General features: G+C 47.1%; 1 pseudogene; it reads left to right on the top strand.

Annotated features, from left to right (window-relative positions):
• LOC139274145 (zinc finger protein 721-like) overlaps positions 1-25,738 on the top strand; it is a 127,035-nt pseudogene that overhangs the window by 80,675 nt on the left and 20,622 nt on the right.

The following is a 25,738-nucleotide window of genomic DNA, read 5'->3' as shown; positions in this document are numbered from 1 at the left end:
CAAACCTTCTGCCACTGGAAAGTGTTGCGCCTTATTTAGTCTATTAAAACTCTTCATGATTTTGAACACTCTATCAAATCTCCTCTATATCTTTTCTGCTCCAAGGAGAATAACCGCAGCTTCTCCAGTATCTCCACATAACTGAAGTCCCTCATCCTTGGTACCATTCTAGTAAATCTCTTCTGCACCCTCTCTAAGGCATAGACATCCTTCTGAAAGTGTGGTGCCCACAATTGAACACAATGTGTCAGCTGAGGCCTAACCAGTGTTTTATAAAGGTTTAGCATAACCAAACATCAAATGCTGATATTTCTGTGATGGAGTTTAGACGGACGAGGTTTATCCAGTCAGTTGGATGTGAGCTGAAACATGTGCACTTGGAGCGGAGAGCCAGGGACACACTGTGTAACCGGGCACAGACACTCTGCACAGCCCAAACATCACAAGTTTTTCACTTGGCCCAAAAGGAATATATTAAGTGCAACAATCCATTTGATTTGACTTTAAATAGTTTTGTTTATAAATGTAATCATGCTTCTCTAATTTTATTTATTAACTCAGATTCACGGCCTCATTTTATTTCTTCCTCTGAGCCCCTCAACTTCATCTGGCAGCATAATGTTGGCGAGTGGTGATTGATTGCCCTGGGAACCAACAGGAAGAGAGCTCAGAGGCCGGAGGGCCCAGGGAGCAGCGTGTTCTACAACCAATCGCAGTGCTTGAGGGGTGGATCCTGAGTCGGCCTGTCAGGTGAGTCAGTGTGAACCCCTGTTAAACAATTCCCTTGAGAAGGTGATGGTGAGCCGCCTTCTTGAACCGCTGTAGTCCGCGTGGCAAAGGTATTTTCACAGTGCTGTTAGTGAGGGAGTTCCAGGATTTTGATTCAGCGACGATAAAGGAACAGCGATATATTCCCATCAGGATGGTGTCTTGGTGGCTTGGAAGGGAACGTGGAGGTGGTGATGTTCCCATGTGCCTGCTGCCTGTGTCCTTCTAGCTGGTAGAGGTTGTGGGTTTGGCAGCTGCTGGGAGTTGCTGCAGTGCATCTTGTAGATGGTACACACTGCAGCCACGGTGCGCTGGTGGTGGTGGGAGTGAATGTTTAAGGTGGTGGATGGGGTGTCAATGAAGCGGGCTGCTTTGTCCTGGATGTTGAGCTTCTGAGTGTTGCAGCTGCACTCTTCCAGGCAAATGGAGAGTATTCCATCACACTCCTGACTTGTGCCTTGTCGATGGTGGAAAGGCTTGGGGAGTCAGGAGTTAAGACACTCGCTGCAGATTACCCAGCCTCTGACCTGCTCTTGTAGCCACAGTATTTATGTGGCAGGTCCGTAAGGAGATAAGACACAAGAAATAAGAGCAGGAGTAGGCCATTCAGCCCCTCGAGCCTGCTCCGCCAGTCAATAAGATCCTCTGCCTCAACTCCACTTTCCTGCACTGTCCCCATATCCCTTGATTCCTTTTAATATTCAAAAATCTATCAATCTCTGTCTTGAATATACTCAACGACTGAGCCGCCACAGACCTCTAGAATAGAGAATTCCAAAGATTCACCACCCTCTGAGTGAAGACATTTCTTCTCATCGCGGTCCTAAATGGCCGACCCCTTATTCTGAGACTGTGACGCCTGGTTCTTGACTCCCCAGCCAGGGGGGGAAACATCCTCCTTGTATCTACCCTGTCAAGTCCTGTAAGAATTGTGTATGTTTCAATGAGATCGCATCTCATCTAAACTCTAGAAAATATAGGCCTAGTCTACTCAATCTCTCCTCAGAGGACAATCCCCCTATCCCAGGAATCAGTCTGGTGAACCTTTGTTGAACTCTCTCTGTGGCAAGTATATCCTTCCTTAGGTAAGGAGACCAAAACTGTACACAATACTCTCGGTGTGGTCTCACCGTGGCTCTATATAATTACAGCAAGACATCTTTGCTCTTATGCTCAAATCCCCGTGAAATAAAGGCCAACATATCATTTCCTTTCTTAATTGCTTACTGTACCTGCATGTTAACTTTCAGTGATTTGTATGCAAGGACACCCGATCACCAACATTTCCCAATCTCTCACAATTTAAAAAAATACTCCGCTTTTCTATTTTTCCTACTAAAGTGGATAACCTCACATTTCTCCACATTATATTCCACTTGCCATGTTCTTTCCCACTCACGTAGCCTGTCTATATCCCCTTGAAGCCTCTTTGCAGCCTCCTCACAACTACATTCCCACCTAGCTTGTGTCATCAGCAAACTTGGATATATTACATTTGGTCCCCTCATCCCAATCATTGATATATATTGTGAATAGCTGAGGCCCCAAGCATTGATCCTTGCGGCACCCCACTAGTTACAGCCTGCCAACCTGAAAATGCTTTTTAATTTGGACCCCAACTCCTGAAACTCTTTCAGCAGAACCTCATTCCTAGTTCTACCTATGTCGTTGGCTCCTACATGGACCACGACAACTGATCCTCCCCTTCCCACTCCAAATTCTTCTGCAGCCGTGAGGAGATTCTTTAACCCCGGCACCAGGCAGGCAACACAACCGTCAAAAATCCCGGTCGCGTCTGCAGAGAACAGTATCTATCCCTCTGACTATACTGTCCCCTGCCACAACGACATTCCTTTTCAAAGTGTCCAGGTAACTCTCCCCCTCCCGGATACCCTGTAATATCTGCACCTCAGACTCCAGCTCAACAACTCTGAGCTGAAACTCCTCAAGATGCAGGTACTTCCTGCAAAGGTGTTTGTCCGGGATATCACAATGCTCTCACAAACTCCCACATGCTGCAATTGTGGCACACCACCAGCACTGTCAGCCTTGTATCACCTTGTTCTATTTAATTAAATGTAATTACATTTGTATTTAAAGTAACTTAGTTTACAGTTTAGTTCTTTGACTTCTTACTTGATCTGCATTTAGTAATGGATAATGACATTAAATATTTACCTGTAACACAAAACACTACAAACAGTGTGGGCAAAAAACTGCAACTCCTTCCCCCTCTTCTCCCAATTCCCACTCTTTCCAAGTTCCCAAATAAACCATTCTGTTTAAGTGCACTCCATTTAAGACCGCTCTGTGCAGACCACTCAAGGAGTGGTGAGGGAGTCCACAACATGGGGAAATAACCTTCAAATCAGAGCTAGGCCGTTCAGGGTGATGTCAGGAAGCACTTCCTCACACAAATGCTGAGAGGCTGTTTCTCTTGGCTCAGAGTCTAGAACTAGGGGGTCACAGTTTCAGGCTAAGGCCCAGAGATGACCGAGATGAGGAGAAATGTCTTCATTCAGAGGGTAGTGAATCTTTGGAATTCTCTGCCCCAGATGCTCAATCATTGAGTATATTCAGGGCTGAGATCGATAGATTTTTGGACACTAAAGAAATCAAGGGATACGGGGATAGGGCGGGAAAGTGGAGCTGAAATACAAGATTAGACTTGATCTTATTGAATGGCGGAGCAGGCTCGAGGGATCGCATGGCCCACTCCTGCTCCTATTTCATATCCTCTTATATTCTTCAAGGATAGTGGAAATCCAGAACTCTGTTCCCAATAAAACTGAGGCTGGGAGATAATTGAAAATTACAAAACTGAGATTGATGGATTCTCCTTAGGCAAGGGTATTAAGGGCGATGGAACCAAGACAGGTAGACGGAGTTAAAATACTGATCAGCCATGATTTAATTGAATGGCGGAACAGGCTCAAGGGGCCGAATGGCCTTTTCCTGTTCCTATGTTCCTACAGTGATGACATTTGTAAACTCCTTTTACAGGGGATTAGGTGGTGAGGATATGCAGACGGGATTAAACCTGGGTCTGTCCTGTTAATGTGACTCAGTCACACTGGGCATTACCTTTACCCACTGAGCTATTGGGAGGAGGGATCAGTGACCCTGCTGGAAAATGCACGTATGAGGCCTCGGGTGAGGACAGTGGAATAGCCTGTCAACACTCACTGTCGAGGTTCACACATGGAGATTGGGCACATGGGTCACATATTAGAGAGAAACTGGTGAGTGTAGAACTGAACCCAGCCAGAGTCAGCACCTTCAGGGGAGGAGAGGGAGGGGAACCAGTGAGTGCAGAACTGAACCCAGCCAGAGTCAGCACCTTTAGGGGAGGAGAGGGAGGGGATTCAGTGAGTGTAGAACCGAACCCAGCCAGAGTCAGCACCTTCAGGGGTAGAGTGAAGAGAAGGGTAAAATAGTCGCAATTTGTGCAATGTGCCTTGTTCTCTCCCTGGATCTTAAACTACTGAACTCACTCTTCCTCTAAAACTTCAGCTTGGTGGCCCTCAGTCCCAACTCCTTCATTTACCTCCTCTTCTCTCCTCCTCTTTCCCCCTTGCTTGTGTTCCACACTCTGGGCCCTGGGCCTTCCCCGGGGATTCTCTGTATGAACAGGGCGGGATGTGTGTTGAGACAGGATGTCCCAGCTCTCCACCTTTAAAGGGACAAGGAGAGGACCAGCTGGGCTGAATGGCCCTGTTTATGACATCACTGCAGTGCCTAGCAACCAACCTCCCTGAGCTCTGCTCATTATGGGTTGGCAGTGTTTGATGGGACAGTGTAGAGGGAGCTTTACTCTGTATTTAACCCATGCTGTACCTGACTGCAGAGTGCTTCAGGCAGACAATATGATCTCAGAATACCCCAGCACTGACATCTGTCACCTCGATGTGAACATCATTTAACACAAAGATAAGAAAAACGCATCAGTTCCTCCCCCGGACACAGATCCGGAGGGACAGTGAGTGTCCCAAACATTGTTGTACAGTGTGCTCGATAGTTCCTCCCTGGGTCTGAGCCTTTTGGTGATGATTTGAATTTGATGTCCTCGAGTTACTGACTCTCCAACTGGTGGAAATAGTTTTTCCTCATTTACCTGATCAAACTTTGAACACCTCCCTCAGATCTCCAATTACCCTTTGTTCTAATGAAAAGAGCCCCAGTTTCTCCAATCTCCCCTGATAACTAAAGCCTCTCTTCCCTGGTATCGTCTCAGTGAATCTCTCTGCACCCTCTCCATGGCCTCCACATCCTTCCTGGTGTAAGATCCCCAAAACCTGACACAATATTCGAACTGCAGTCCAACCAATGATTTGTACAGGTTTACATGACCTTTGCCCTTTTGTACTCCACAGCCCTATTTATAAAACCTAGGATCCCATGTGTTTTTTAACCACTTTATCAACTTGTCCTCCAACTTTTAAAGATTTGTGTATCTGAACCCCTTGTAGGTTTTAGAGATAACATAAGAACATAAGAATTAGGAACAGGAGTAGGCCATCTAGCCCCTCGAGCCTGCTCCGCCATTCAATAAGATCATGGCTGATCTGGCCGTGGACTCAGCTCCACTTACCCGCCCTCTCCCCGTAACCCTTAATTCCCTTATTGGTTAAAAATCTATCTATCTGTGACTTGAATACATTCAATGAGCTAGCCTCAACTGCTTCCTTGGGCAGAGAATTCCACAGATTCACAACCCTCTGGGAGAAGAAATTCCTTTTCAACTCGGTTTTAAATTGGCTTCCCCGTATTTTGAGGCTGTGCCCTAGTTCTAGTCTCCCCAACCAGTGGAAACAACCTCTCTTCCTTTAACATAACATGGCTAAAATACCACTCATGGGATTAAGGGTAATATATTATCATGGATTGATGATTGGTTAATGGACAGAAAACAGAGTAGGAATAAACGATACTTTTTCATAGAATCATAAAAATGTACAGCACGGAAGGAGGCCATTTCGGCCCATCGTGTCTGCGCCAGCCGACCAAGACCTTTGCTTAAAAAGGGAGAAAGGGATAGACCAAGTAATTACAGGCCAGTCAGCTAACCTCAGTGGTGGGAAAAGTATTGCAAAAAATCCTGACGGAAAGAATAAATCTTCATTTGGAAAGACATGGATTAATCAAGGACAGTCAGCATGGATTTGTTAAGGGAAGGTCGTGCCTGACTAACTTGATTGAATTTTTCAAGGAGGTAACCAGGAGGGTCGATGAGATCAGTGCATATATTGTCGTGCACGTGAATTTTAGCAAATCTTTTGATCAGGTCCCACATGGCAGACTGGTTACGAAAGTAAAAGCCCATGGGATCCAAGGTAAAGAGGCAAGTTGGATCCAAAATTGGCTCAGAGGAAGGAAGCAAAGGGTAATGGTTGATGGGCGTTTTTGTGACTGGAAGGCTGTATCCAGTGAGATTCTGCAGGGCTCAGTGCAGGGTCCCTTGCTTTTTATGGTATGTATCAATGACTTAGACTTGAATGTTGGGGATATGATTATGAAGTTTGCAGATGACACTAAAATAGGCTGTGTAGTTGATAATTAAGAAAGCTGCAGAACAGTGACAAATGGAATTCAATCCGGAGAAGTGCGAGGTAATGCATTTGGGGAGGTCTAACAAGACAAAGGAATACACATTAACTGGTACGGCATTGAAAGGTGTAGAGGAACAAATGGACCTTGGAGTGCAGGTTCACAGATCCCTGAAGGTAGCAGGCCAGGTAGATAATGTGATTAAGAAGGCATATGGAATACTTACCTTTATCAGTCGAGGCATGGAATACAAGAGGCAAGGACGTATGCTTGAACTGCATAAAACACTGGTTAGGCTGCAGCTGGAGTACTGTGTGCAGTTCTGGTCACCATATTACAGGAAAGGGTGCAGAGGAGATTTACCAGATTGTTGCCTGATCTGTCGAACTTTGGCTATGAGGAAAGATTGGATAGTCTAGGTCTGTTTTCTTTGGGACAGAGCAGGCTGAGGGGAGACCTGATTGAGGTGTATAAGATTATAAGGGGCCTGGATAGAGTGGATAGAAAGGACCTGTGTTCCTTGGCAGAGGGTTCAACAACCAGAGGGCCAGATTTAAAGTAATTGCATGGAAGTATAGAGGAGACATGAGGGGAAATTTATTTACCCAAAGGGTGGTGGGAGTCTGGAAACATAGAAACATAAAAAATAGGTGCAGGAGTAGGCCATTCGGCCCTTCGAGCCTGCACCACCATGCAATAAGATCATGGCTGATCATTCACCTCAGTACCCCTTTCCTGCTTTCTCTCCATACCCCTTGATCCCTTTAGCCATAAGGGCCATATCAAACTCCTTCTTGAATATATCTAACGAACTGACATCAACAACTCTATGCGGTAGAGAATTCCACAGGTTCACAATTCTCTGAGTGAAGAAGTTTTTCCTCATCTTGGTCCTAAATGGCTTACCCCTTAGTCTTACTCTGTGACCCCTGATTCTAGACTTCCCCAACATTGGGAACTTTCTTCCTGCATCTAACGGTCAGAATTTTATATGTTTCTATGAGATCCCCCTCTCATTCTTCTAAACTACAGTGAATACGGGCCCAGTCGATCCAGTCTCTTCTCATATGTCAGTCCTGCCATCCCGGGAATCAGTCTGGTGAACCTTCGCTGCACTCCCTCAATAGCAAGAACGTACTTCCTCAGATTAGGAGACCAAAACTGAACACAATATTCGAGGTGTGGCCTCACCAAGGCTCTGTACAACTGCAGTAAGACCTCCCTGCTCCTATACTCAAATCCTCTAGCTATGAAGGACAACATGCCATTTGCCTTCTTCACCGCCTGCTGTACCTGCATGCCAACGTTCAATGACTGATGTACCATGACACCCAGGTCTCGTTGCACCTCCCCTTTCCCTAATCTGCCCGCCATTCAGATAATAATCTGCCTTCATGTTTTTGCCACCAAAGTGGATAACCTCACATTTATCCACATTATACTGCATCTGCCATGCATTTGCCCACTCACCTAACCTGTCCAAGTCACCCTGCAGTCTCTTAGCATCCTCCTCACAGCTCACACAGCCACCCAGCTTAGTGTCATCTGCAAACTTGGAGATATTACACTCAATTCCTTCATCTAAATCATTGATGTATATTGTAAATAGCTGGGATTCCAGCACTGAGCCCTATGGTACCCCACTAATCACAGCCTGCCATTCTGAAAAGGACCCGATTATCCCGACTCTCTGCTTGCTGTCTGCCAACCAGTTCTCTATCCACGTCAATACATTACCCCCAATATCATGTGCTTTAATTTTGCACACCAATCTCTTGTGTTGGACCTTGTCAAAAGCTTTTTGAAAGTCCAAATACACCACATCTACTGGTTCTCCCTTGTCCACTCTACTAGTTACATCCTCAAAAAATTATAGAAGATTTGTCAAGCATGATTTCCTTTCATAAATCCATGCTGACTTGGACTGATCCTGTCAATCCTTTCCAAATGCGCTGCTATTTCATCTTTAATAATTGATTCCAGCATTTTCCCCACTACCGATGTCAGGCTAACCGGTCTATAATTCCCCGTTTTCTCTCTCCCTCCTTTTTTAAAAAGTGGTGTTACATTAGCTACCCTCCAGTCCATAGGAACTGATCCAGAGTCGACAGACTGTTAGAAAATGATCACCAATGCATCCACTATTTCTAAGGCCACTTCTTTAAGTACTCTGGGCTGCAGACTATCAGGCCGTGGGGATTTATCAGCCTTCAATCCCATCAATTTCCCTAACACAATTTCCTGACTAATAATAATTTCCTTCAGTTCCTCCTTCTCGCTAGATCCTCGGTCCCCTAGTATTTTCGGAAGGTTATTCGAGTCTTCCTTCGTGAAGACAGAACCAAAGTATTTGTTCAATTGGTCCACCATTTCTTTGTTCCCCATTATAAATTCACCTGATTCTGACTGCAAGGGACCTACATTTGTCTTCACTAATCTCTTTCTCTTCACATATCTATAGAAGCTTTTGCAGTCAGTTTTTATGTTCTCAGCAAGCTTCCTCTTATACTCTATTTTCCCCCTCCGAATTAAACACTTTGTCCTCCTCTGCTGGATTCTAAATTTCTCTCAGTCCTCAGGTTTGCTGCTTTTTCTGGCCAATTCATATGCCTCTTCCTTAGACTTAACACTGTCCCTAATTTCCCTTGTTAGCCACGGTTGAGCCACCTTCCCTGTTTTATTTTTACTCCAGACAGGGATGTACAATTGTTGAAGTTCATCCATGTGATCTTTAAATGTTTGCCATTGCCTATCCACTACCAACCCTTTAAGTATCATTTGCCAGTCTATTCTAGCCAATTCACGTCTCATACCACCGATGTTACAAGGCATTAGCTAGAATCTAACACCCCTTTCCTTTTCTGCTTCTCTACTGCTTTTACATTTTTACCATTTAATGTACTTTTCCTCACACATTTTGGGACAAAGAAATATCACCTCACAATTATCTCGGTTACATTTCATCTGACATCTACCCACCCTATTTACTAACCTGTGTATTCATACTGAAACTACTTACAGTCATTTCACAGTTGGCCATCGTCCCTTTTTTGGTCTCCTCTGGAGATTTTGATCGTGTGCCCCATATATCCAAGCCCAGATCATTTCTCTATATTGAGCAGAGCAATGGTCCCAATACTGACCCTGGGGACACCACTGTTTACATTCTTCCAGTCTGAAAAACATCCATGAACCACTACTCTCTATTTTCTGCCCTTTACCCAATATCCTCTCCACGCTGCCCACTCCCTTTAATACCGTGATTTGATCAACAAGCCTCCTGTCCGGCACCTTATCAAACACCCTTTGACAATCCATCTACACAACATCCTCTGCATTTCCTTTCTCACTGCACTGTGTTATTTCCTCAAATAATCCCTGCTGTCTGTCCTGCACTAATCCATTTCACTACCAAATGTTGCAATGTTTGCTCCACCCCACAGGGTTTTTATTGTTGAAAGCCACAACAGAAAGGTCCACAAAGCGGTGACTCGTCAGGGAGCGTCTGCAAATGAAGCAGAAACATGGAGTGGTCAGGGAGCATCTGTAAATGAAGGAGAAATGGTGACAGACCGGTCTGTAAATGAAGGTGAATTGGTGATTGGTCAGGGAGCATCTGTCATTGAGGGAGAAATGGTGAATGGTCAGGGAGTGTCTGTAAATGAAGGAGAATTGGTGATTGGTCAGGGAGCGTCTGTAAATGAAGGAGAATTGGTGACAGACCAGGGAGGGTCTGTAAATGAAGGAGAAATGGAGACTGGTTTCCCTCTCTATCTCTTGTCCCCTGTCATGCAATGTGTGTGGAGGATTTTTATGAAATCGGATCAAAAAAGATAAATTATGCAGAAAATAACTGATTTCACATCTTATGTGATATAGTTATATTACGGGATGGTTCAAAGGAACTTCTTTGTCCATATTTGTAAAGCAACAAAGAGTGGGCGGGGCTTCAGGGTCCCAGTGACCGGGAGAGAAAATCATTGACTCATTGATTTTGTTCTCACTCTGCACACAGGGGCTTTCTTAGCATCTCTCCTGAAGGCGCTGGTAAATGCTGGGGAGACAGTTTACAGCCCATAGAATTGTAACAGATGGGCCCAGATTTAGATCCCCTTGTTCTCAGAGCTGCTTAAGTCCCACTCCAGAGACTTGAGCACAAAAATCCAGGCTGGCACTCCAGTGCAGCACTGCACTGTCAGAGGTGTCGTCTCTTGTGATGCGACGTTAAACCGAGGACCCGGCTGCAATGAGAGTAGATTTAAAAGATCCTATGGCACTATATCGAAGAAGAGCAGGGGAGTTACCTCGGTGTCCTGGCCAATATATATCCCTCAATCAACATCACTAAAATACGTTATCTGTTCATTGCTGTTTGTGGGAGCTTTCTGTGCACAAATTAATTGCCTCATTTCCTACTTTAAAATCGGAAATACAACACCTGTCCTTTCACCTCCTCCCTTCCCACCGTCAGGGCCACAGACACTCCTTCCAGGTGAAACAACGATTTATTGTACTACTTTGAATTTAGTATACTGTATTCGCTGCTTGTGATGCAGTGTCCTCGACATTGGAGAGACCAAATGCAGATTGGGTGATCGCATCGCGGAATACCTTCGTTCAGTCGCAAGCATGACTCTGAGTTTCCGATCGCTTGTTACTGAAATTCTCCGGACCACTCCCACTCTGACCTCGCTGTCCTCGGCCTCCTCCACTGTTCTAATAAAGCTCGAGGCACAGAATTTCATTTTCCGGACTCAACATTGATTTCCACAATTTCACCATAACCACCGCTCCCATTGTTTAGTACAGCAGCTGTTGGTAATGATCTCCTATTGCCATTTACACCTCCTCCAGACCCATCTTTTGTTTCTTGTCCCATCACCATCTCCTTTTGCCTTGCTCCATCATCCCTTTTGTCATTTAATCACTCCTGTCTTTCCTCCCCTTTCCCTGCCTCTGCACTTATTTAAAACTTATATTCAAGACTGAGATAGATAGATTTTTGGAGTCTCGAGGAATCAAGAGATAGGGAGATGGGGCGGGAAAGTGGAGTTGAGGTTGATGATCAGCCATGATCTTATTGAATGGCGGAGCAGGCTCGAGGGGCCGGAGGGCCGACCCCTGCTCCTATTTTCCAGTTCTGATGAAAGGAAAGTGACCTGATACCTTAACTCTAATTTCTATCTCTACAGATGTTGCCTGAGTATTTCCATTATTTTCTGTTATATTTCAGGTTACCAGTGAGTGTAGAACTGAAACCTGCCAGAGTCAGCACCTTCAGGGGAGGAGAAGGAGAGGAACCAGTGAGTGTAGAACTGAACCCAGCCAGAGTCAGCACCTTCAGGGGAGGGGAGGGAGGGGAACCAGTGAGTGTAGAACTGAACCCAGCCAGAGTCAGCACCTTCAGGGAAGGAGAGGGAGGGGAACCAGTGAGTGTCGAACTGAAACCTGCCAGAGTCAGCACCTTCAGGGGAGGAGAAGGAGGGGAACTAGTGAGTGTAGAACTGAACCCAGCCAGAGTCAGCACCTTCAGGGAAGGAGAGGGAGGGGAACCAGTGAGTATAGAACTACACCCAACCAGAGTCAGCACTTTCAGGGGAGGAGAGGGAGGGGAACCAGTGAGTGTCGAACTGAAACCTGCCAGAGTCAGCACCTTCAGGGAAGGAGAGGAAGGGGAACCAGTGAGTGTAGAACTGAACCCAGCCAGAGTCAGCACCTTCAGGGGAGGGGAGGGAGGGGAACCAGTGAGTGTAGAACTGAACCCAGCCAGAGTCAGCACCTTCAGGGAAGGAGAGGGAGGGGAACCAGTGAGTATAGAACTACACCCAACCAGAGTCAGCACTTTCAGGGGAGGAGAGGGAGGGGAACCAGTGAGTGTCGAACTGAAACCTGCCAGAGTCAGCACCTTCAGGGAAGGAGAGGAAGGGGAACCAGTGAGTATAGAACTACACCCAACCAGAGTCAGCACTTTCAGGGGAGGAGAGGGAGGGGAACTAGTGAGTGTAGCACTGAAACCAGCCAGAGTCAGCACCTTCAGGGGAGGAGAGGAAGGGGAACCAGTGAGTGTAGAACTGAACCCAGCCAGAGTCAGCACCTTCAGGGAAGGAGAGGGAGGGGAACCATGAGTGTCAAACTGAAACCTGCCAGAGTCAGCACCTTCAGGGGAGGAGAGGAAGGGGAACCAGTGAGTATAGAACTACACCCAACCAGAGTCAGCACTTTCAGGGGAGGAGAGGGAGAGGGAGGGGAACCAGTGAGTGTAAAACTGCACCCAGCCAGAGTTGGTGGTGAAAACTGGGAGCGGAGGACAAACTGTCTTGAGACGTGCGATGTGTTTGGCTTTCAGCACAGGGAGGAGGGAGAGTGCGGAACGGGGATTTGCAGCTTTGGGGAAACAAGAGAGGAAAGAATGTTCCATAGAAACTAGAATTGTCTGTTCTGTACTTAGTGATGAGTTCTGTAATCTCCTTTTACAGAGTATTAGAAGGGGAGATTTTCAGACAGGAAACAAAAACCAAACATCACATCAAGATCTGACAGAGTCACTTGATTACTCCGGACCTGAATATCATCGGCCTTTGAATATGGCAGGAGAATTATTTGCTTGTTCTGTCTTTAGGAAAAGATTTCACAAATCGGCGTGACTAGAGAAGCACCGAGACACACACACCCGCGTGAGTGTTCCAGTGCACTGACTGTGGAAAGAGCTTTAACCAGTTACACAACCTGAAAAAACATCGCACCATTCACAGCACGGAGAAACCATTACACGTGTTGTGTGTGTGGACGAGGCTTCAACTGATCATCCAACCATGGAGAGTCACAAGGACACCTGCACCACGGAGAAACCGTGGAAATGTGGGGACTGTGGAAAGGGATTCAGTTACCCGTCTGAGCTGGAAACTCATCGACGCAGTCACACCGGGAAGAGACCGTTCACCTGCCCCATGTGTGGGAAGGGATTCACTCGGTCATCCCATCTGCTGACACACCAGCGAGTTCACACTGGGGAGAGGCCGTTCATCTGCTCTGACTGTGGGAAGCTTTTCACTCAGTCATCCAACCTGCTGACACACCAACAAGTTCACACTGGGGCGAGCCCATTCACTTGCTCCATGTGTGGAAAGGGATTCCCTTCATCATCAACCCTGCTGACACACCAGCGAGTTCACACTGGGGAAAGGCCATTCACCTGCTCTGTGTGTGGGAAGCGATTCACTCAGTCATCCAGCCTGCTGACACACCAGCGAGTTCACACTGGGGAGAGGCCTTTCACCTGCTCTGGGTGTGGGAAGGGATTCGCTCAGTCATCCAACCTTCTAAAGCACCAACGTATTCACACTGGGAAGAGGCCTTTCACCTGCTCTGAGTGTGGGAAAGGATTCACTCAGTTATCCCACCTGCTGACAAACCAGGGAGCTCACACTACAGAGAGACAGTTCACCTGTGAGTGTGGGAAGGGAATCAATTTGTCATCCGACCTGCTAAAGCACCAGCGAGTTCACATTGGGGATAGACCGTTCACCTGCTCTGAGTGTGGGAAGGGATTCACTCAGTTCATCCAACCTGCTGACACACCAGCGAGTTCACACTGGGGAGAGACCATTCACCTGTTCTGTGTGTGGGAAGGGATTCATTCAGTCATCCCCCCAAAAAAAAAAGAAAAACACAAAAAAAAAACAAAAAAAAAGGGGGAAAAAAAAGGGCCTTGTAAATGTCTGGAGTGTCACCCAGGTCGGGTGGCACCGTTTAATGTTTTTTTGTTTTGCAGATGAACTCCAAAAAGAGTTTCATTCAGTCATCCAACCTTCTAACGCACCAGCGTATTCACACTGGGGAGAGACTGTTCACCTGCTCTGAGTGTGGGAAGGGATTCACTAGTTCATTTAACCTTCTATCGCACCAGCAAGTTCACACCAGGGAGAGCCCATTCACCTGTTTGGAGTGTGGGAAGCGATTCACTCAGTCATCCAGACTTCTTACTCACCAGCAAGTTCACATTGGGGAAAGGCTGTTCACCTGCTCTGAGTGTGGGAAGGGATTCACTCATTCATCCATCCTGCTGACATACCAGCAAGTTCACAAGTGACTGCAGGGGTGGGAGTCTACTATTATTGCTGCTGTTAATCACATCCCGGCTGAACCATATTCATTCTGACAGTTGTGGTTTGTTTCTGCTGATGTTAATAACCCCTGTAACTGGGCTGCTGTTTAATATTTTGATATTTCAAATAAAACAGTGTCGATATTTAATGTTCCAAGATAAGAGGAGACTAATTGATGTCCTGTTACTGACTGCTCCATTTTGGGCCTTTTCTCCTTTTTAATTCTAGATTATTTCAGTTCTCAAATCTGTTCGTTACTCTCATAGACAAGTCCCAGCTCCCCCTACCTTCCAGAGTGCCTCTCCTTGCCTTGATATCCAGGGACGGTCTCGGTAACATGCCCAGGATCATTAAACACAAAACACAGTTTGTTAATTACGTTCAGCTACTGGACTTAGCATGTGCCCCACAGCATCTCTCTCACCTTCGATGTGTGAATAAATCATCATGCCTGCAAACCTCGTCTTGAATTTAAATCCACTCAGCAAATGTATTTAACAAAATATGAACAAGTAAATACATCATGGTCCAATAATCCAACTCCTTATTGACAGCAGGAAGTCTGTTATCTAACTCCTCGAGTGAACAAAATAAAGACCCCAAATGTAAGAGCCCCTCGAATCCTTTAATACCTTTCAAATCGTGACCAGTTCTTTCTTATTGTAGAATTCTCCATCCCTGTGGGAGTCAATATCGGTCAAAAACTGCTGATTGGAAACTTCTAAAAAATTTTCTCTTTTTCAGAGTTTTAAGCTGACCCGTTACTTCTCTGAGAATCTCCAAGGAGACTCTTTGATTTGAACACATCTCTCTTTTATATCCACCATTAGAGTTACGGGGAATTCGAATACATGACCACTCAAATTTAAAAGAGCCCGTCAGTCACATATAGACTGAACCAATCACACAGCTCGGTGTCAGTATGAACTATTTCTCTCACCAGCCTGTAAATGAAACCTGTAATACTGAGGCTAAAATTCCCCCTCCGTGTGCCGGGGGTGCAGGCAGTGCTGGGCAGAAGGAGCAGCAAACTGGCTTCAGAGCTGACTTTTCCCTTTCCCGGTGTTTTGCGATGAGCATATGCTGGGGCCCAGTGAGCTTTCACTGCTCCTGACAGGGTAGATGGAGAGAGGATGTTTCCCCTCATGGGGGAATCCAGAACTAGGGAGCATAGTTTCAGAATAAAGGGTCGCCCAATTAAAACAGAAATTAGGAGGAATTTCTTCTCTTAGAGGGTCGTGAATCTTTGGAATTCTCTACCCTAGAGAGCTGTGGAGGATGGGTCTTTGAACATATTTAAGGTGGTGATACAGATTTTTGAAGGAGAATGGAGTCAAGGGCTTGGGGAACGGGCAGGGAAGTGGAGTTGAGACCAAGATCAAATCAGCCATGATCTTATTGAATGGCGGAGCAGGCTCGAGGGGCCAAATGGCCTACTCCTATTTCTTATATTCTCCAGGATATTTCCAAGCATGTTCTCACTGCCCCTGGAATTCTAACACATTGACCCCTGGGTGTGAGGCCAGCACTCTGTGCCGTTAAATACTGGTGTGAAGCCGAGTCCTGCAGGCACACAGTCACTAGGAGCAGTTTCTAACGGTCTAGAGTGACCTTTTTGGGTGATTAGTCCCACTTTTGGGCTGGTTGTGGTTTCTTCCCGCTTCCCTTGGATTGCATTTTTATTTGTTCCCTCTGGTTTGGTTTCACTTTCATTGCTGGACCCACCACTCAAAGCACTTCGATCTGCCCCTGGGAATGAGCAGATTCCTCTCTCATTTCCCACACTGCACCGTCTCGCCTCCTCTTTCCCCCTTGGTTGTGTTGCACACTCAGGGCCCAAGCCCTTCCCTGGGGATTCTCAGTATGAACAGGGGGATGTGTGTTGAGACAGGATGTCCCAGCTCTCCTTCTCTTTCCCCCTTGGTTGTGTTGCACACTCTGGGCCCTGGCCCTTCCCCGGGGATTCTCAGTATGAACAGGGGAAGTGTGTTGAGACAGGATGTCCCAGCTCTCTTTCTCTTTCCCCCTTGGTTGTGTTGCACACTCTGGGCCCTGGCCCTTCCCCGGGGATTCTCAGTATGAACAGGGGAAGTGTGTTGAGACAGGATGTCCCAGCTCTCCTTCTCTTTCCCCCTTGGTTGTGTTCCACACTCTGGGCCCTGGCCCTTCCCCGGGGATTCTCAGTATGAACAGGGGGATGTGTGTTGAGACAGGATGTCCCAGCTCTCCACCTTTAAAGGGACAAGGAGAGGACCCGCTGGGCTGAATGGCCCTGCTTTATGACATCACTGCAGTGCCTAGCAACCAACCTCGAGCCGGAGCCGGAGCCGCAGGTTGTTGTTCGGGGCCTGAGGCCCACAGCGGGTGTGTGTGAAGCGGATAATGCAGAATGTTGTCTCTTGGACGGGCGGGGCCTGGGCCCGCACTCGGTGTGTGTGATGCCCGCGGCCCCCCCGGGGTTTATTAACCCGCTCCCTCCCTCCCTCCGCCCATCTCTCACCTGCTGCCTCAGACACAGCCGCCCCACCGCGCATGCTCAGCTCACATTGCCCGGGTGAATGACAGCAGCTCCGAACCAATAGAAAGAGCGGGGGCGGGGCTGGAGGATCGAGCGGGCAGTTGGTCCTCCAACCAATCGGAGTGTGCGAGAGGCGGGGCTGAGCCTGGTTGTGGGCGGGGCCGAGCCCGGGTGTTGCCGCCGATGACCAGACTGAGGACCTGGGCGGCGCCACAAGATGTTCCCCCGGGATCGCAGCAGCTTCTCACTCCCCGGCCGCGGGCCCTCAATAAGTTGCTAACCGGCCCAATGATTCAGGCCTGAACAGCAGAGGCTGCGGGATCCTTGTCCCATCCGTCAATCACACCATCCTGCTGAAGGAAAGTTCCAGAACAAACCGCCTCAAACTGCCCGCCCAGCACCACGTGTGCTCGGCCTGACTGACGGGAGCTCGGACCAATAGGAAGAGCCCCGGCGGAGATGGGCGGAACGAGCTGGCGGCGGGTCCTTCAACCAATGGCGGCGCAGCAAGGGGGCGGGGCCTGGTGCCCAGCTCAGGTGCGCGTGGGCCGATTGTGACGCGCTGTCCCCAGGTGAGAGCAGCTGAGTGAGCCCAGAGCTGGGACTGGAATCTGGGAGAGGGGCCACAGTGAGCACAGAGCTGGGGCTGGTATCTGGGAGAGTGGCCACAGTGAGCACAGAGCTGGGGCTGGAATCTGGGAGAGGGGCCACAGTGAGCACAGAGCTGGGACTGGAATCTGGGAGAGTGGCCACAGTGAGCACAGAGCTGGGGCTGGAATCTGGGAGAGAGGTCACAGTGAGCCCAGAGCTGGGGCTGGAATCTGGGAGAGTAGCCACAGTGAGCACAGAGCTGGGGCTGGAATCTGGGAGAGGGACCACAGTGAGCACAGGACTGGAATCTGGGAGAGGGGCCACAGTGAGCACGGGACTGGAATCTGGGAGAGGGGCCACAGTGAGCCCAGAGCTGGGGCTGGAATCTGGGTGAGGGGCTACAGTGAGCTCAGAGCTGGGGCTGGAATCTGGGTGAGGGGTCACAGTGAGCCCAGAGCTGGGGCTGGAATCTGGGTGAGGGGCCACAGTGAGCCCAGAGCTGGGACTGGAATCTGGGTGAGGGGTCACAGTGAGCCCAGAGCTGGGGCTGGAATCTGGGTGAGGGGCTACAGTGAGCCCAGAGCTGGGACTGGAATCTGGGTGAGGGGCCACAGTGAGCACAGAGCTGCGGCTGGAATCTGGGAGAGGGGCCACAGTGAGCCCAGAGCTGGGACTGGAATCTGGGAGAGGGAGCACAGGGCTGGGACTGGAATCTGGAAGAGGGGCCACAGTGAGCACAGAGCTGGGGCTGGAATCTGGGAGAGGGACCACAGTGAGCACAGAGCTGAGGCTGGAATCTGGGAGAGGGGCCACAGTGAGCACAGAGCTGGGGCTGGAATCTGGGAGAGAGGTCACAGTGAGCACAGAGCTGGGGCTGGAATCTGGGAGAGGGGCCACAGTGAGCACAGAGCTGGGGCTGGAATCTGGGAGAGAGGTCACAGTGAGCACAGAGCTGGGGCTGGAATCTGGGAGAGAGGCCACAGTGAGCACAGGGCTGGGATCTGGGAGAGGGACCACAGTGAGCACAGAGCTGGGGCTGGAATCTGGGAGAGGGGCCACAGTGAGCACAGAGCTGGGGCTGGAATCTGGGAGAGGGACCACAGTGAGCACAGAGCTGGGGCTGGAATCTGGGAGAGAGGCCACAGTGAGCACAGAGCTGGGGCTGGAATCTGGGAGAGAGGTCACAGTGAGCACAGAGCTGGGGCTGGAATCTGGGAGAGAGGCCACTGAGCCCAGAGCTGAGGCTGGAATCTGGGAGAGGAGCCACAGTGAGCACAGAGCTGGGGCTGGAATCTGGGAGAGAGGTCACAGTGAGCACAGAGCTGGGGCTGGAATCTGGGAGAGGGGCCACAGTGAGCACAGAGCTGGGGCTGGAATCTGGGAGAGAGGTCACAGTGAGCACAGAGCTGGGGCTGGAATCTGGGAGAGAGGCCACAGTGAGCACAGGGCTGGGATCTGGGAGAGGGACCACAGTGAGCACAGAGCTGGGGCTGGAATCTGGGAGAGGGGCCACAGTGAGCACAGAGCTGGGGCTGGAATCTGGGAGAGGGACCACAGTGAGCACAGAGCTGGGGCTGGAATCTGGGAGAGAGGCCACAGTGAGCACAGAGCTGGGGCTGGAATCTGGGAGAGAGGTCACAGTGAGCACAGAGCTGGGGCTGGAATCTGGGAGAGAGGCCACTGAGCCCAGAGCTGGGGCTGGAATCTGGGAGAGGGGTCACAGTGAGCACAGAGCTGGGGCTGGAATCTGGGAGAGAGGCCACAGTGAGCACAGAGCTGGGGCTGGAATCTGGGAGAGGGACCACAGTGAGCACAGAGCTGGGCTGGAATCTGGGAGAGAGGCCACAGTGAGCACAGAGCTGGGGCTGGAATCTGGGAGAGGGACCACAGTGAGCACAGGGCTGGAATCTGGGAGAGAGGCCACTGAGCACAGAGCTGGGGCTGGAATCTGGGAGAGGGGCCACAATGAGCAGCTTTTCGAAGGGCCAAAGAGATAGCAGCTTCACCATACGAGCTTATTTAAATACTAATTGTATGCAGTTTCAGAGGCAGCCTCGGTCACTCTGCAAAAACTGTTCCATAATGGCTCGGAATTTGCGGCCAGTGGCGAAGCGAAGACTTTCACCCCCAGCCCCGAAGTAAGCTTCACACAAAAATGTGGCGATCTCTGTGTCAAGAAGTTTGGGTTTTCTGACATGTAATTCAAATCAAGAGAGTACAGTGGGAATCTCCTAGCGCGAGCTGCTGCAATGTCAACAAGCTGTCTAAACATCCAATCTAAATGCAGAATTTTCACAGGCCGTGAACAAGGAGGTGGCTAAGCTCTTCAAATTATAACTTAAAAAATGTTAGAGCAAAACAAAGATTGTGGCTTGCACATGGGGAAATGACAAATCTGAAATAAAGGTGAACTAACTTTTTTTTAAAGTTACTTAACAGTTTTATTTTTTTATTAAAATGGATAAATTTGACACTGCCCAACCTTTTTCTTTCTTAAGCAGTCAGCACGCTGTTAAAATCCCAGTTATACCTAACTTTTAATGGAGAATTTAACAGCTGTATTTCTGCGGAAGAGCAGTAGTTTTCATCAGTTTCCCAGAGTCGAGAGAATTCCATGATTGCCAACTCTGCGCTGGGGGGGAACATCACATCCTGTGGTGGAGCAGTGAATGACAGACCACAACTTTAGTATTTACGCATTATGTTGCAGATGCGCTAAATCCTGAATTACCATCAGTTTCAAAGGCAGAATGACAGCGAAATGACAACCAATACCACAGGTGATCTGGATATTATCACATTGCTGTTTGTGGGAGCTTGCTGTGAGCACAAATTGTATGTCATATTTCCTACATTTCTAAACTTAATTGGCTGTAAAGCACTTTGGGACATCCTGTGGCCATGAAACGTGCTCTTTTTCTTTCTTAACGCTGATTGATTTGACGTTATCGCGCTCACCAGGTGGCACGTCAATCGATTCAACAAACTCACAAAGATACATAAGTTTGGTGCGTAACTTTATTAGTCCAAAGTCCATCACTAAGGCTGACTCGGTCGCACCACTACTCACCAATCCCATCTGGAACAGTCTAGCCCAAGGATGTAGTTCAACATTAGATCCTACTTCACACCATTCATGATTCCCAAGGCCCAGGATTGCCTTTTCTGTCTCGATATTTGTCTGTATCATTTGCACTATGTGTTTCTGGGGTATCTTAATTCACTCAATTATGAGCTTTAAAGTCATCGACAGGGGAGGTGTATAGTGTCCCAGATGCGGAATGGCTCGAATGGCTTCATCCTCCAGAGGCTGTCTTATCTACAGACTAGTGGCATTATGATGATGTACCAGTACCAATGTTTTAGCATGGGGCTTCGGGTTGAACCCACAATCATATATGTGGCAGCAGTAGCCACACAAAACTGTCCTTTTCCTTTATACATGGTATTAGTTTGGTCTTCGCCCCATTTAATTATTCCAATCTGGCATTTTGATGATTCTTTGTTGAGGGTGAACCCACAAGCTGGAACAGTGTGTTGATGGACTTTGTCACAACTACAAACCCATGTTATCCCTTTCAGAGTACACCACTGCATATCTGGTGCTATCCAAGTTCCTCCCTTCTTAATCAGATATCTTGGATACTCCTCATACTGTTTATGGATCAGACCTAGCTCAGAGTCTACCAACATTGCAACCGATTCTACCCTTTACACCTTCCAATGTGTCGTTTCATTTCCATTTTTCCTTAACAAAGACAAGACCGATCCCACTAGTCTAATATCTTCATTTCTTTCCCGTTCCCTGGGGGCCAAAGACCCCATTCTCATTTTCTGCATCACATCATAGTTTATGTCTTGGTTCCTTTAAAGCATTTGTTCTTCTTGAATAAACAAAGGGGTTTGACTACCCTCTATGTTGCCCAGTCCATTCTGTACCACATTCATCACAAAGGTCACACAGAAGCTACACACGATAGATAGAAACATAGAAAATAGGTGCAAGAGTAGGCCATTCCATCCTTCTAGCCTGCACTACCATTCAATATGATCATGGCTGATCATGCAACTTCAGTGCCACTTTCCTGCTTTCTCTCCACATCCCTTAATCCCTTTAGCTGTAAGGGCCACATCTAACTCCCTTTTGAATATATCTAACGAACTGGCCTCAACAACTTTTTGTGGCAGTGAATTCCACAGGTTCACAATTCTCTGAGTGAAGAAGTTTCTCATCTCGGTCCTAAATGGCTTACCCCTTACCCTTGGTTCTGGCCTTCCGCAACTTCGGGAACATTCTTCCTGCATCTAACCTGTCCAATCCCGTCAGAATTTTATATGTTTCTATGAGATCCCTTCTCATTCTTCTAAATTCCAGTGAACATAAGCCTACTCAATCCAGTTTTTCCTCATATGTCAGTCCTGCCATCCCGGGAATCAGTCTGGTGAACCTTCGCTGCATTCGCTCAATAGCAAGAATGTCCTTCCTCAGATTAGGAGACCAAAACTGCACACAATATTCCAGCTGTGGCCTCACGAAGGCCCTCTGCAACTGCAGTAAGACCTGCCTGCTCCTATACTCAAATTCTCTCGCTATGAAGGCCAACATGCCATTTGCCTTCTTCACCGCCTGCTGTACCTGCATGCCAACTTTCAATGACTGATGTACCATGACACCCAGGTCTCATTGCACCTCCTTTTTTCCTAATCTGTCACCATTCAGATATTATTCTGCCTTCCTGTTTTTGCCACCAAAGTGGATAACCTCACATTTATCTACATTATACTGCATTTGCCATGCATTTTCCCACTCAGCTAACCTGTCCAAGTCACCCTGCAACCTCTTAGCATCCTCCTCACAGCGCACACTGCCACCCAGCTTAGTGTCATCTGCAAATTTGGAGGTATTACATTCAATTCCTTCGTCTAAATCATTAATGTATATTGTAAGTAGCTGGGGTCCCAGCACGGAACCTTGTGGTACCCTACTAGTCACTGCCTGCCATTCTGAAAAGGACCCGTTTATTCCTACACTTTGCTTCTTGTCTGCCAATCAGTTCTCTATCCACATCAATACATTACCCCCAATACCATGTGCTTTAATTTTGCACACTAATCTCTTGTGTGGGACCTTGTCAAAAGCCTTTTGAAAGTCCAAATACACCACATCCACTGGTTCTCCCTTGTCCACTCTACTAGTTATATCATCAAAAAATTCTAGAAGATTTGTCAAGCATGATTTCCCTTTCATAAATCCTTGCTGACTTGGACTGATTCTGTCACTGCTTTCCAAATGTGCTGCATTACATCTTTAATAATTGATTCCACATTTTCCCTACTACTAATGTCAGGCTAACTGGTTTATAATTCCCTGTTTTCTCTCTCCCTCCTTTGGGAGTGGGGTTACATTAGCTACCTTCCAATCCATAGGAACTGATCCAGAGTCTATAGAATGTTGGAAAATGACCATTATTTCATCCACTATTTCTAGGGCCACTTCCTTCAGTACTCTGGGATACAGACTATCAGGCCCTAGGGATTTATTGGCCTTCAACCCCATCAATTTCCCCAACACAATTTCCTGACTATTAAGGATTTCCTTCAGTTCCCCCTTCTCGCGAGACCTTCGGTCCCCTAGTATTTCTGGAAGGTTATTTGTGTCTTCCTTAGTGAAGACAGAACCAAAGTATTTGTTCAATTGGTCTGCCATTTCTTTGTTCCCCGTTATAAATTCCCCTGATTCTGACTGCAAAGGACGTACATTTGCCTTCACTAATCTTTTTCTCTTTACATATTTTTAGAAGCTTTTGCAGTCAGTTTTTATGTTCCCTGCACGCTTACTCTCATACTCTATCTTCCCCCTTCTAATTAAATCTTTGTCCTCCTCTGCTGAATTCTAAATTTCTCCCAGTCCCCAGGTTTGCTGCTTTTTCTGGCCAATTTATATGCCTCTTCCTTGGATTTAGCACTATCCCTAATTTCCCTGGTTAGCCACGGTTGAGCCACCTTCCCCGTTTTATTTTTATGCCAGACAGGAATGTACAATTGTTGAAGTTCATCCATGTGATCTAAAATGTCTTCCATTGCCTATCCACCTTCAACTCTTTGAGTATCATTCGCCAGTCTATCCTAGCCAATTCACGTCTCATACCATCAAAGCTACCTTTCTTTAAGTTCAAGACCCTAGTCTCTGAATTAACTGTGTCACTCTCCAACTTAATAAAGAATTCTACCATATTATTTTACAACCCTCTGAGAGAAGAAATTCTTCCTCAGCACAGTTTTAAATGGGTGGCCCCTTATTCTAAGATTATGCCCTCTAGTTCTATTCTTCCCTATCAGTGGAAACATCCTCTCTGCATCCACCTTGTCAAGCCCCCTCATAATCTTATATGTTTCAATAAGATCACCTCTCATTCTTCTGAATTCCAATGAGTAGAGGACCAACCTACTCAACCTTTCCTCATAAGTCAACCCCCTCATCTCTGAAATCAACCTTGTGAACCTTCTCTGAACTGCCTCCAAAGCAAGTATATCCTTTCGTAAATATGGAAACCAAAACTGCATGCAGTATTCCAGGTGTGGCCTCACCTATACCCTGTACAACTGTTGCAAGACTTCCCTACTTTGATACTCCATCCCCTTTGCAATAAAGGCCAAGATTCCATTGGCCTTCCTGATCACTTGCTGTACCTGCATACTAACCTTTTGTGTTTCATGCACAAGCACCCCCAGGTCCCGCTGTACTGCAGCACTTTGCAATTTTTCTCCATTTAAATAATAACTTGCTCTTTGATTTTTTTTCTTCCAAAGTACATGACCTCACGCTTTCCAACATTATACCCCATCTGCCAAACTTTTGCCCACTCACTTAGCCTATCTATGTCCTTTTGCAGATTGTTTGTATCCTCTTCACACATTGCTTTTCCTCCCATCTTTGTATCACCATAAAACTTGGTTACATTACACTCGGTCCCTTCATCCAGGTCGTTAATATAGATTGTAAATAGTTGGTGTCCCAGCACTGATCCCTGCGGTATCCCACTAGTCACTGTTTGCCAACCCGAGAATGAACCATTTATCCTAACTCTCTGTTTTCTGTTAGTTAACCAATCCTCTATCCATGCTAATATATTACCCCCAACCCCATGAACTTTTATCTTGTGCAATAACCTTTTATGTGGCGCCTTAACAAATGCCTTGTGGAAGTCCAAATACACCACTCACTTGGATCCATGCTTTGATATGGAACCTGTTAGGTATGGCCTCCTTGTCTCCCACCTTCAGCTTGTAGCTGATTTTTATACAGCCATGGCCACTTTGTCCAGACAAAGACAGACTGATATTTTTTGTTTTTGGCCTCCCTACAAGCTTTCTTTGTTCAGTACTTAGTGGAGGCCTTGAAACTGTTGACCATTCTCGCTGTAAGGAAATCCTAATTTGATCAGCATGCTCTTTACTTTTAATATTAATGCCTCTGGCAGGTAGCAATGTGTTTAACTCTATCCTGATTATTTCAAAGTTGGTTTCTCTCTGGAGAATGGTTTAAAAATCTGTCTCACCTGAGCCACAGTAGCCATTTCATGTTGTGCTGTTGTCGATAACTGAGCACGTCTGAGACTCGTTTGTTCACACACACACACACACACACACACGAGTATCTTAATATCATGCCATAACATCTGATCCAAGCCATTCTCGGGCTTTCAGGTGATCTTATCAAAAGATCGTAGGGTGTCTGCAGATCTTTGCTCATCTCCCTTTGCATGGTCCCGATGTCTCGGGTAATGGCCAAGCTATCAAATTCAGTTTCCTTATTGTTCAGTATAGGCAATGAGACAAACACCCCAAGAGAAAGCTTATCAATTTACCACACTTCTCTGACTTTCACAAGAATTTACATTAACATTAGATTGCACCCAGGTGATTTATGCCAATTCACCAAATATCAATGATTTTTAAAAATTCCCATTTGATGGTGTAATTTTCCTGGTTTCATCTTATATCCTCACTCATGTCCTCTCATTCAATTTTATGGAGTGTTCACTGGGCCCCAGAGGAACTTTACTGTCTAATACAATATTATCATAATATGTTAAAATATAGATCAAACATTCCCACTTGCTCCAAGTTTCAACCCATTTTGTTTATTTAATTTTATTTAAACGAACCTCTTCTTGGACCTTTTATTCCCCAAAATATGCTAGAGAGC

This window comes from Pristiophorus japonicus, chromosome 9 (assembly GCF_044704955.1).
Source record: "Pristiophorus japonicus isolate sPriJap1 chromosome 9, sPriJap1.hap1, whole genome shotgun sequence".
Taxonomy (NCBI): Eukaryota; Metazoa; Chordata; class Chondrichthyes; family Pristiophoridae; genus Pristiophorus; species Pristiophorus japonicus.
This window is presented reverse-complemented; position numbering and strand designations above follow the sequence as displayed.